We start from the raw sequence: 12687 nt of genomic DNA on the forward strand, positions 1-12687 counted from the left end.
AACTTCCTTGGGGGGAATGTATCCTACAGCAGACAAAATCTGTCACTTCCACCCATGTATCAAAATACTGAAATTCATCCTTAAGCATCAAGGAAGGCACCTCAAAATTATTTTTCTATCATGTTTACCTTTCCCATTTTAACACAAAGGTGGTGCTTGCTCCCTTGGTGTGCTGGCAGGGCCATCATCAGCTGCTGTGGGGTTAAACAGGTCCCAGGCTGCAGCCAGGGAGGAATGGATGTTGTAGCAGTACCCAGAATGTGGCACAACAGTGCATTGGACGTTTAGGAGTGAGGTACTTTGGATGTGGGGTGAGTCTTAAAACCCTGAGAAATGGAAATAGTGCCATAAGACAGGGGCACTGAAAACAATTCTACCAATCGATCTGTGCTGGCTTCATAAAAAAAAAAAAAGGCATAGAAACCAGCCAAAAATTAGTTTAAGACTATTTATTATAGAAACTTAATCCTGTAATGTGGGGATATGAAGATAGTTCAGAAGACATTAGTTTCTGTAAAGAGCCTTGGAATGTCTGTCATGTAACTTGAATTGAATGATGATAGTCACTTGCACACTCTTTATATTTCCTTCTCATCAGACATTAATGTGAAAAACAGTTAATTGATCCAGTTTCAGGCTAAGCCAGTTGGGGTTAACTGAGTCCTACAGCAGCAAAGGGCTCCTGCATCGTCTCATACAATAAAGTCAGCTACCACGCTCTTCACACTACCATTTTTTATGATTGTGAGGCATATTTTCTTCTATCATAGATTATTTACTAGGACTAGTATTACTGAGAATTTTAAGGAAAGTTTTTAATAACTAGGCATTTTGCTTTGTAGTTTAGGTCTTGGTATGCAGAAAATTAACATTCTAGAACATGTAAAACTTCTTCAAAGTTAGTTTGCCTGTAAATTCATGTCTCTCTTATTTCTATCACAGAATTACAGGGAGAGAAGGAACTCTCTTATCACAACTCTGGCCAGTTTTCTGCTTTTGCATTTTTCTCCCTTTGTATAACAGCTTTGTAGATAACCTCATGGTATATGTAGCTGAAGCAAAAAGACACAGCTCCCCAAATATTACCAATTTTTATTTCCATCCCTCTTATGTTCAGAGCTGAAATTGATACAGCCTTTTCAGAACCTCAGACCCAGTGATTTTTTTCCTAAATTAAAAGTTTCAACAGAACAAATAGGGAACATTATTTAAGATGGTAACTGACAAATGGTAGGTTTTGAAAGCTCAGAAACATTAAGAAAGTAGAGGAAAATAAAAAGTAAATAGATTTCTCCCCCCCCTCCCCCCTTCAAAATATGCACTGCATTAAGAAAGACACACTGAAAGGTTTTTGTATTCTTTTTAAAATAACATCAGACTTCAGCTCTGTGAAAAACAAGTGTGAGTTGAACAGAGATCTATACACAAGTTACTGCAAAAGCTCTGTGTCAAAGCCTGGTGTTGTGTTACTGTGTCAGCAACACATAAGTGTGGCTTTAAAGGAAGAAACCTTAATATCCGTTCATGTGGGGTTTCTTAAATTCACATGTTCCTGTGAAAGTCAAGTGCTTTCCTGGAAACCAAGCTGGTATGACCAAGAGACAATTCACGTGCAAGTCAGCATCTGAAGGTGCAGTTCAGTTTTGTGTTCAGGCAGTGGTGAATTGTGTTAGGAATCCTCATCAAGATACAACTTTTAGACTTCAATCTAATGTCTTTACTGACTTTGTTTTGCTTTGCACAGCAGACTGAATGTACTGGGATAACAAAGAGGGCCCTCAGTTTTTAGTTCTCTGTGTGTGTTTTTTCTGCTCAAGAAGGAAATCTATTTCTGTTACAGTTTTACTAGGCACATTCTTGACCAACCTTGTAGAAAATGCCTTCTGGCTGATATTGCAGTTACAGCAGTGAAGAATACAGAGGGATGGCTGCTACTGATGTATCTGTGGCTGCTTTGGAATGCTTTAGTTTTAAAACAGTTCTCCTCTGTTCCTCATTTCTTTTACTTTTCTTTTTTAATCTTATATCTCAGTAACCATGAATGGTCCCCACATTTACTGTGATGCCCTCAGTTAAATCTTCATTTGATTTTTTTGCTTCTGCTTCTTCTTTCTAAGGGCTACTTCACAAGGATATTATTATTCTTTAATAGAAAGATTTTACACAGAAGACCATAGAGAAGCAGATTTAACTTAATCTCATGATTCCTTGTGATAAATACAACAGGTAAGAAAATGCCTCTGTAACATGTAGAGGTCAGTGTCCAATACCCATGGGTGCCTTGTGAATCACAGCAGGACAGCAGTTTTCACAGAAGCTGTCACAGCTTTATTTAGGCTGAGGGACAGACCACACAAGGGTGGCAAGGTGCCTAGAAGGGAACTTGTTTACTTCCCAAATTTTCCTCTCAGGCAAGTGGTTGGATGAACATGAGGGCCTGAAATTCCAGCAGCTATAGAAAGTATTACAAAAAATAAATATACCATCAAGGCCTTCCGGGGTACATCATGGCAGTGGCCTTTGACTGAGAGGCTGCTTCCCTGAGACTGCTCAGGTGCTGCTCAAAATGCAGAGGAGGCGACCAATACTTTTAGCCCATTTGTTCCAGTGAAGTGTAGTTCCACAGAGACTGAAAATCACTTCTCTTCATTGGTATTTTGGGAGGCCAAACCAGTTATTAGTTAACAGCAGCAACACGTGCCCTGTCCTTGGTGGGCAGACTTGGCAGGAAAGCTATGAGAAAGGGGCTGATATTACTAAACAGCAGTTGCTATGGATTTCTGAGAACTGGGAAAAAAACCTGCAAATTGTGCCACGTGTTTTAGAATCACCTGGATCTTTGTATTTCAGCCTAACAATTGTTTGTCTGTCTAGCCTTGGGGAGGCTCTTTTAGATACCTCAATCTGCCAAATCCCAGCCTGCAGTGAGCCTGCTAAAACACATGCTAACAGCCAAAATTAGAACCAGCAGAGAACAAGATAGAGGAAAACAACAGCTTCAAATATAACTCAGAGAAACCTGAACAGACCTTCTGTCCCAAAGCAGAGTAACTTTGGAGTAAGAGAGGTATATTTATTCTTGACATGTATTTGTCCAATTTTGCAAACCTCTGATAAAAGTCATTCTATGGTATGGAATCTGTTCAGGGCTCACCTATTCTGACAGACACAGTTTTTCCTTATAAAAGTAACCTTCCTTTGCAGCAAAATTTCTATGCCATTCTTTGGTAAGAATCAATTAAAAAAAAAAAATAAAAAAAGAAGAAAGCATGCTACTCTATTTCCTTTAAATAAAATATCATCTCTTTTAACTTTTATTTTTGCTTTTCCCTGGACCTAAACAACACCAGAACTGTCCTTGTGCCCTTCTTTGGGCTAATTGCATATATTGTTCTGACTAATTTATAATTTCAAGGGCAAAAACTTGTCAGGGTCATTAATACATTTCTGGATAGTCCTAAAGCCTGCCCTTTCTCTGTTCTGGCTTGTACTCCTTGCTAATTACCTTTAGTATCTGAGTCTTTCTGGTGATGACAGAAACCAAGGCAGCAATTTACAAGTCTGCTAACACCCGAGTGCTTCACAGCAAACACCTCTCCCAATGTAGAATCCCTGCAGGGCATTGTTTTCTGTGGATATCCTAGTGCAGATTTAGCTTTGGCCTCTGCTCAGCAGTTCCTTGAGGGGTTAAGTAGTTGATTGTAATGATGTAAACCGGAATTTAGCCAGGACAGCAAGGTCACTCGCCTCCAAGGTTGCAAAAGACATTAAATTATACTCTGAACAGCTCTGCATTTTAACTACTTCACTAACATAGAGGGGTGAGCTTGACACAGTAGTCTCTTCCCAAGATGAAATCATTATTAGAGGGCAGAAATCATGAGCAATATTTGTGTTTGTACTGTAAAGCCAACTCAGGATGAAATCCCTACTCTTCAGAAATCACTAACAAAGCACCCTTTGACTTTATAGTCCAGGGTCACAAAATCACATTGCCAACAACAAGGTAAAGTACTAAATCTTAAGATATTGCTATAAGCAGTGTTCTGAGATGTATGTGTGGTTTGAAAGTGAATGTAGCCCAGGCTTCTTACAAAGAATTTCTTGTTAATATGGTTGGTAACAGAGGGAATGTAGCCCTTTAGGTAAATACCATCATGTGGCTGTAAGGAAAGTTCCCACAGAGCTGGAACCTGTGTATCAGCAGTTCCTGAGGCTGTGGGTTTCTCAAACTCTTTGAACACATAAGTGGCCTCCATGGAAAGAAGCATTCCCACCTCCCAGCTAACATCTGCTGCCTGCTGCTCTATCCCCTGTGCCAATACAAGCTCCCATTGCCTGTGTGGGGAACTGGCTGGGGGAAAAAAGCTTGTAATGAAACCAGCTAATACATTAATAAATAGCTTAAGATGTTCACAGAACTGCAGTTGCACTGTGAACAGAGCAGGACTTTTCTTCAAGAGGTTCTCTATGCTCAGAACATGGAGTTTTAATATTATACATCCAAGCCTCACTTGTTTGTCCCAGAGCCTGTCCCTTGTGCTAGGAGAGCTGCAACCACACCTTGAACATTCCTAAGAGATGTTTGTTTGGTGTGATACCCGAGACAGGTCAGCTCTCATGCAGCAATTTCTGGTTTCCCCTTACACCTGCTTCCTCCTCTCCCAAAATAATAGGTAAATAAACAAATAAAGCAGTGGCCAGCAGTTCAAAGAAAATACTTTTAGACTGATGGCATTAAACTGCTGAGGGTGATTATTCTATCAGCTTCTAAATGAAAACTGTTAAAAAATGGTGAGTTTTTTAACATGTAAGGAAGTATCATTACTGGAGCCACGACCTTTGTCCTCTGTTGACCTTTCCAGATGCAGCTGTGTAACTAAGAATTAGCTTATCATTCAAGAGCACACATTGCAGCCATCAGCTCATCTGATTTCTTCATGAGAGCAGCAACAAAGGAGCAGGTAGAAGGTAGTGCCCAGAAAAGCAAGTTTTTGCTAGTTTTTCAAAATGGTTTTCTTATACTGCTAGCTCCTTTATTTTAAACCAGCAAAATTATCCCAGACATTAAGCTGGTTATCAGTTACTGTTATTGACACTTCAACTTATGTTTGTTTGCAGTGCTACTTAGTTTATTAGATTTTTATATTCAAGACTGTGATCAATGCTTTGAATATCTTGGCTGTTTGATTTCCTTTAGTGACCAAAGGAGTTTTCATTTTTTCCTTAAACCAGTGAAACAAGTCAACAAACAAACAAAAAAACTCTCCAACATTATCTGAGATGTTATCTCTTTCATTTTTAGTCACTGACTAAATGAAACACAACTAAATACTGCCCCAGAAGAAGGATCAGAGTGGGTTTGACACCTTGGGCCACCGAGCAGGAGCACAGGGACTGTTGGATCACAGCTGCAAAGACAATGAAGAGCCAGTCTCAGGGCACAGCGCTTTGGCCTCCTGATTTTTCTTGTGAGCTGCAGATTGCTCCATTTCCACCATCACTTCAAAGAAGGAAAACTACCAAAAATGTAAACAGTAAAAATCAGTGCATGAGCTCTTAGTACAAAGAGACTATTTAAACCCTGAAATATCCCATCCTGAAAAGAGCTCTTTTTCACTTGGCATAGTGCAAATGAAAGCTGGATTTCTGAGAACTATCACATCTGTAGGAAAGGAAAATTTTCATAGTGCTTGCTCCATCAGTCTGTACAGTATGTTATTCCTGGATTGCATATTCTGTGAGCAGGCTCAGGATACAGAGACAGTTTATCTTTCCTTTTCTATGAAATCTACTAGCTGATCTCAGGGATTAAGTGGAAAGAAAAACTCACATCCATTGCAAAATAAAAACCCACTTCTAAACCAGCAGGTTAAATGAAGCCAGAAAACCACCCTGAATGCCCATCAGTGCAAATCACCTGGAAGCCATAAATAACAGCTTTCCAATTAACCAGCAAAGAGTATTCCAAAAACATTTCAACTTGGAATAGTGCAATGTAAGTAGAACCACTTACAGAATAATTGAAGATGGGCTGAGATATACAAATAGTGGAGGTTTCCAGCTGCCCCTCTCAGCTCAGAGGTCCCTCAATCAAGCCACTTACACAGTTTAGGTAAAACAATTCAGTAGATCCTGTAGAAATGCTACAGAGATCTCTCTATAGATAGAAAAATACAATACAACCATGGCTGAGACCTCAGCTTAGAGATGGATGTCAGTGCAAACACAAACGTGTCAAAAAAGGAGAGCTTCCTATTTACATTCAAAAAAATTCAGAAGTTCTTAAATAGTTTTTCAGACTAAATACAACAGTGTGATGTATAATATGTACATCCTGCATCCAGAGAAATATATTTTAGGCATGCTTAGCTCTTTGTTAAGAGAGAAGGAATCTGCAGAGACTCACAGGTGCAGCTCAGATTGCAAGAGTAGCATCAGCAAGCAAAGAAACAGCAAAGGGGAACAGGCTAACAAAAACCAAAACCATTCCTTTAAAGCTTTAGGAAAAAGAAACCCAAAAAGTTCTATGCACAGCACAGTGTTGCTAGTTTTTCCCATAATTTTTTGGGTTTGGGTTTGATCTCCAATGACTGCTTTTCATCTACCTGGAGTATTCACGTCCCTTTTCCGTATGAATCTTCTGGTGCTGAGCCACAGACTCCACTGGGATGTTCATGGAGACTCTTTCCTCTTACCAACTGCTCATCTCAATTAACTCCCTGCACCGTAACCTCCCAACCCAACTGGGCCAAAACTGGCCAAAGGGTTCAAAAGTTACTTGGAAGGGGAGCGAGGCCGAGGGAGACGCACACAGAGAAATTGCAGGAAGCTTCATTTTTCTCACGGAACCAACGTAGAAATCAATTTTCTCCTTCTGTATAACTGCCTCCTATCAATCTAGGATCACTAGGTAATCATGCCAAGTGGGAGAGGCAGCTGCTGTGCCTTTTCCCTGTACTCACACACTGGGCCACCTGCAGGACCAGGGATGAAGAGGATTCAGATCATCATGCACAAATGCACAGGGACAAGAATCTCACATTAACACCCTGCTGACCTATTGACATAAAACATATTCCAAAAAATTAAATCTAACAAATTCAGTTTAGGTCATTGTTCTAAATAAGAATAATTAGGAAACAACAGAAAGGAGGCTTCCTGCAGGCACATCAAATGGACTTGAAAGATTACTACAATTTCATAAGTGTTTTATTACAGTAATTAGTGAGAAGGTGCTCAACCAGAGATGACCCAAAAACTTTACATGTGCAACACAGCAGACCACACTACTGAGAGCAACAGATTAATTTTCACTCTGTGCAACAGTTAGGTTTGACTCTGGGTTTTACTCTAAGCTTTGATTTTTTATTTTTGTAGAAGATCCCCTTTTGCTTTAATTTTTTTCCCTGTGATTATCAGTTGGAGGTTTATAGAACTGATATTCATTTCCTGTAGTTTTTCTGAAGTCTTATAAATTTCTTCTGTAAGAGATTTCTTCAGCATCTGCTGTTCTTACTTTCACCTGTTTTGATCTCTGTTGCTGTTTTAATTACTATCTTGCTAGTTTGCTCCAAATTCACAGAACCTAGAGCCTTACACCAATTTTTTTCTTAAAAAAATATAAAAGCTTTAGAGGGAAGGAAAATATGGATGCCATCTGGAAACTGAGTTGCTTCTGTTTTAATTTCCACACATAATCAGGCTCTGGGTATCATGTGTGTGGTTCTCATAGGTGAGGTGCAGTTTGCCCAAGCAAAGCCCTGGCAGGAATAGTGAATTTTGCTGTTTCCAATCCTGCACACTTCTCCCATTCCCAAGTACTTGCAGATCAAACAGACTGCAAGAGAAGGAAGGGTTCACAGCTACTTGGTGTCCAGCCTGAAATGTGGAACAAGCCACTGTGCTCAGGTTAATGTGCTAATTACTCATGACAGGAAAGCAGGACAAGTAGGATGCCTTCATTAAGGAACCTAAAACATGGTAGTTTCTGACATCTTTTTTAAAGAGATTCAAGAGTTACAAGGAAACCACATCTAGACTAGTGCCAATGTGGCTCTCATAGAAATAAAGTTCAAAATATTAACAGCTTGACAGAACTCAGAAAATTAAAACTTTTAGTGAATTATTTGCTATAACTTTTTTCTCCATAGGAAAAAAAAATAATCTGCTCAGCAGTAGAGATTAGGTTAATTTTCCTAACATTTTACTGAAATAATCACCTTAATTGTCATTTTCCTTTAATTTTCATAATAACTACAGGCTCAGATCTATAGAATTTAGTAAGAATGAAATCAGCAGGGTTCCAAGGAATGATCTTGGGATCTTTAGGTGTTGCTGTTTCTCAAGAAATTAGAAGAATAAGAAATTCCATAGCAAACATTCAATTCAAAATGATAAACTGAAAAGCCTGGCTTTTCATTAGATCCAGTCAACACAAATTATTTCTTAAGTAGACTCAAAGTGGTACAAAGCGGCTTTTTTTTATCCTGTATTCATTTTCCAAATTCAACTTGACTATTCATTACTGAGATCACACTGCAAAGAATGAAATGTGAAGCAAGCCATTGTGCAAGTTTGCTAATCCTGTATTTACTGCTTGTCCATAAAAAGGTTAGGTTTTTGTGTTCATAGAGGAAAATTAGTGTAAATGAAATAAATATCTGTTTAAGGGAAGAAAAACTAGAGTATTAGAAATCTGGAAAAATGAATAATTCAGAAATGCTGAAGTGCCCTCTAGGAAGGTGTTACTGGGAGAGATTCAAAAAAAGGGGGTATTTCTGGGGCTATTTTCTGTAAAACAATAGTGAAATAGGGCTAGAATGTGCTTATTGCAGATCAGAGGGGTTGAAAGGCACTGGCAAATATTAGGCTGTTCCAAGTGTATAGAGGAAAAAAGGTTATCATTGCTTCTTTTGGCTAGGTAAAGCCTGTTCTTGTAATACAGGGGGTGTCTGCTGTTTAAATAGAGCACAAACATCAAAGGGATAAAGGGGGAGCTGTGTGTGTTCACTGGAACAAGCAGAGATGAGAGTCAGCACCAGGTTTGTTGGGGCCGGTACTGCCAAATATATATTCCAGATATGGTATAGGGGGGACACTGCAAATATATTTGTCTCTTTTCTTGGCACACTGATGGAGACAAAATCCATCTTTAAAAGCTTTTACTGGAGGCTCAGATTTATGAATTTTATGGCTTTGAGGATTACAAACCAAAAGGCAACAATGTCAGAAAAAAAAATAACCAAAACCCAGGCCAATCTCCCATCCACTCTCATGCCCCCAATTCCAAGAGCAATAGTATTTGTCATTTGAGATTGTGGGCTTTGGATAAATAGGGTTTGTTAACCCAGAGTGTTTCATTTGCTCAGTTTGTAAGTCCCTCGTGCATGGGGTAAAAACCAAACAACCCTACAAAACAGCTGTGTTTGCATTTAAACAAACATTAATTGATTGAAGTAATGAGTAACCTCAAAAAATAGTTTGGAAAGTTCACAGCATCCTTCAAATGTTTGTAGACTATTAGAAATTAACGAATTTCATTTTCTATGGCCTCTTTTGCTACAACTGTGTCTGGAAGTAAGGGGTGGAAGGCACACCACACTTATGTGTAATAGTTAGAAATAAAAGAAGTACGAGTTAAATACTCTCAAAGGTTTTCTTGACATTAAATCTACCTTCAGCCTCCAGTTTCCAGAGGACACAGTCCTGTTACACTTCTGCTCTTTAACAAGGGGAAAACCAGCAGTAGCCTGGGTAGTTCTGTGCTTGTTCTGTTACTGCACCTCCTGCAAGTGCACTGACACATCCCCCAGCTGTGTGAGCGGCTGCTGGGGTTTACAGAATATTCTCTTCAGAGACACATGGCAAGTCCCACCTGACAGCTTAGGGAAGCTCTGCAGGAGTGGCTGACGCCCCCAGAACGGCTGGGAAGGAAACACAGCACCCATCACTAATGTAATACTATGTATAATCTAATAATCCCAGGGCTGTCCTCAGCCAGAGGAAATGAAAAGATGGAAAGGTAGAACACATTGTAGACATGTGTTGAACCTCTTTAAAGGAATTTGGCATGCCAATGGTACATTCTATAAAACAAGACAAGAATTTCTTACTTTCTCAAGTATGACTCTTGTGATGACAGATATGACTGCCTGGACAGGTTTTTCTAACTACTTGTTCCATTAAACTCTTTCAATGGTGTATATTGCTGCCCTCTGAAAGCAACTGGCTACTTTGAAAGAGGAAATGCAATTTTTGGGACTACTTGTTTTTTAATTTATCTACTTTTATAATCATCTTACCCAAAATAAGTTACTAGAAAACTGCCTGCTATTTATTTACATTAAATTTCATGCCTGTAATTAAGTTATTGAGCCTATTACTTCTGAGTTTTTTCTGCAGAAATCATAAGTAACATAAAATGATCCTTTGAGCACCCCATAAATGCAATACAGGGTAATGTCCCATAGCAAAGAATGTACTCCCTTTGATATTTTGCTCTGTCTGTAGTTTAAGAAATATCTCCCAGCTGGATGGTAGCCAGAGAAATCAGGAACTCTCTGCAATGCATCAACATGCTCAGAAACCACTGAGCTGGTGGCAGCCAAGTCCAAAGCATGTACCTTTAACACCACATTTGTGGACTGTACACTGATTTGCTGAGTAAGTTCCACTGCTATTGAGAAAATAAAGCAGGTAATCAGAACCAGATGATGTACACAGAAGATTTCTTATTTCCTTAGTTTAATTTTTCTAGAACACTAGGGCAGACAGTACTACTTAAAAGGATAAAAAGAAACAAAGCTGATCAAAATTAGCTTGCAGTAATGGTATTTTAGTGCATTAAATAAGTGTTTCCCCCCAAATCAAGCCCTGACATACATGTACCTACATACAGCTGTATGTGCAGGGAAGGTAGAGCAGCAGACCAAGGAACACTTAATTAACCAAATCCAGTCAGAGCTCACTTTGCCAGAGAAGCTGTTCCTACAATACCAGATACACTTCCAGCACACTGACTTTTACTAGACCCAATAAGATTTGGATTTTTCTCAGTCTCATTCTGTTCAGTACTTTAATGGGATTAAAGTTACAAACTAGAAGACTCAGTCTTCCACATGAGTTCAGGCACATAAAGTTAGTCTAATTCAATTAACTGGGACAATTAGGTATTACTTACATACACATTTGCAAAACTCAGAGACTTCTGGATCCTTTCAAAGAGTGGAAATGAGGGTTGGAGAGGAGACAGAAATTTCATATCACAGATGTAGGCACCACAGGTTCCAAACCAGTTTCTGGTTTTCCAACACCACAAAAGGTAAAGAGGCTCCAAAAGATGAAGCACATGTTACTGCTGTAAAATTGGATGACATTATTTATCTCCCCAAAGACCTGAGCTCCTACATCTACCAAAAGGAAAGCTAACTGGACAGCAGCTCAGCTGCCTGTGCCTACAGCCACATTCAAGACTGCAAACAAACACTGCTGAAGCCCATGATGTCAACCAGATGGAGAAGCTGGGCAGGGAGGACCTTTCTGATGAGCAAAAGTCTCAGCTGAGCAAACAGTGACTTGATCTTGCTCGGTTCATGCCTGTAGCACAAAGCAACAATTGAAGGTAATCAGGCACGTAGTTGTATTTGTACTTTGTATTTGCTAAGGTTGAGTTGGCTTAGAAGAATTTACTGCTTTGGAATACCAATGCATATCTATAGATGCTTTTTCACATTTTCCATGATAAAAATACTTCTCTATCTCCAAGCATATGGAATGAAGCCTTTCTCAGAATCATGACAGAATAGGTTACTTCATGTCCCCGGGCTCCAAGTACCACACACATTACCTGACGCAGCAGGAGCTGTTATCTACTGCAGGAGCTCCTGACAAGGAGCTAAGGCTTGTAAAGGCAGCCTTTACAACCCTTGAGGGAAGCTCAAACCATTTCATTCTAAGAGAAAAATTATATCACACACCCACAGACCTGAAAGTGAGGCTGCCACCAAAAGGATGGGGACTCCTGCTCCATGGCACTGAAATCGTGTGTAGTTTGATATAAACTTTCTGCATCCTTAGGGAATCTGGCACAAGGTGTCACTGCAATATTTCAGCAGTCAAGGAATTTATGAATCATAAATTATGAACAATTGGGAAGAAAACCCCAACTCCTTGAAAAGCCTTAGTCTGTGTCAGGGAGTTAGTAAAGACTTGTTTCTTGGGATATTTTGGGTAACTACTGGCATTACTGCACAATCTGGGGATTCTCTGCTGGAGAATTAAGGATCCTGCTGACAAACTTGTTCCATGTATCCTATGGTTGAAAAGCTTTTAAACCTATAGCCTTTTAAAAAAAGATGAGAAGAAAAGCTGTTCTGTATTTATGTAAAGGATTAGGGAAATCTAAATGTGAGTACTCCTTTGTACTGGGTGCCAAAGGCCTCTTACTGCATATCCAGCTGGAGGCACCAGTGCTTGAATGAGCAGCAATGCCTCTAAACACACTGGAGATGTTTAAATACATAAGGTTTGCATTTCTGGAGAAACTAAAACAATCCAAATTTATAATCACAAACTTACATAGTAGACAAATAGTGCTAGATTCAAATTTCATATGAAATCAGACAGTTTTGAGGCCATATATCCCAAAGACTAAAGCTAAAATCATGATCCAGAACTACTTACACT

The sequence above is a fragment of the Cyanistes caeruleus genome, chromosome 7, assembly GCF_971803275.1.
Source record: "Cyanistes caeruleus chromosome 7, bCyaCae1.hap1.1, whole genome shotgun sequence".
Taxonomy (NCBI): Eukaryota; Metazoa; Chordata; class Aves; order Passeriformes; family Paridae; genus Cyanistes; species Cyanistes caeruleus.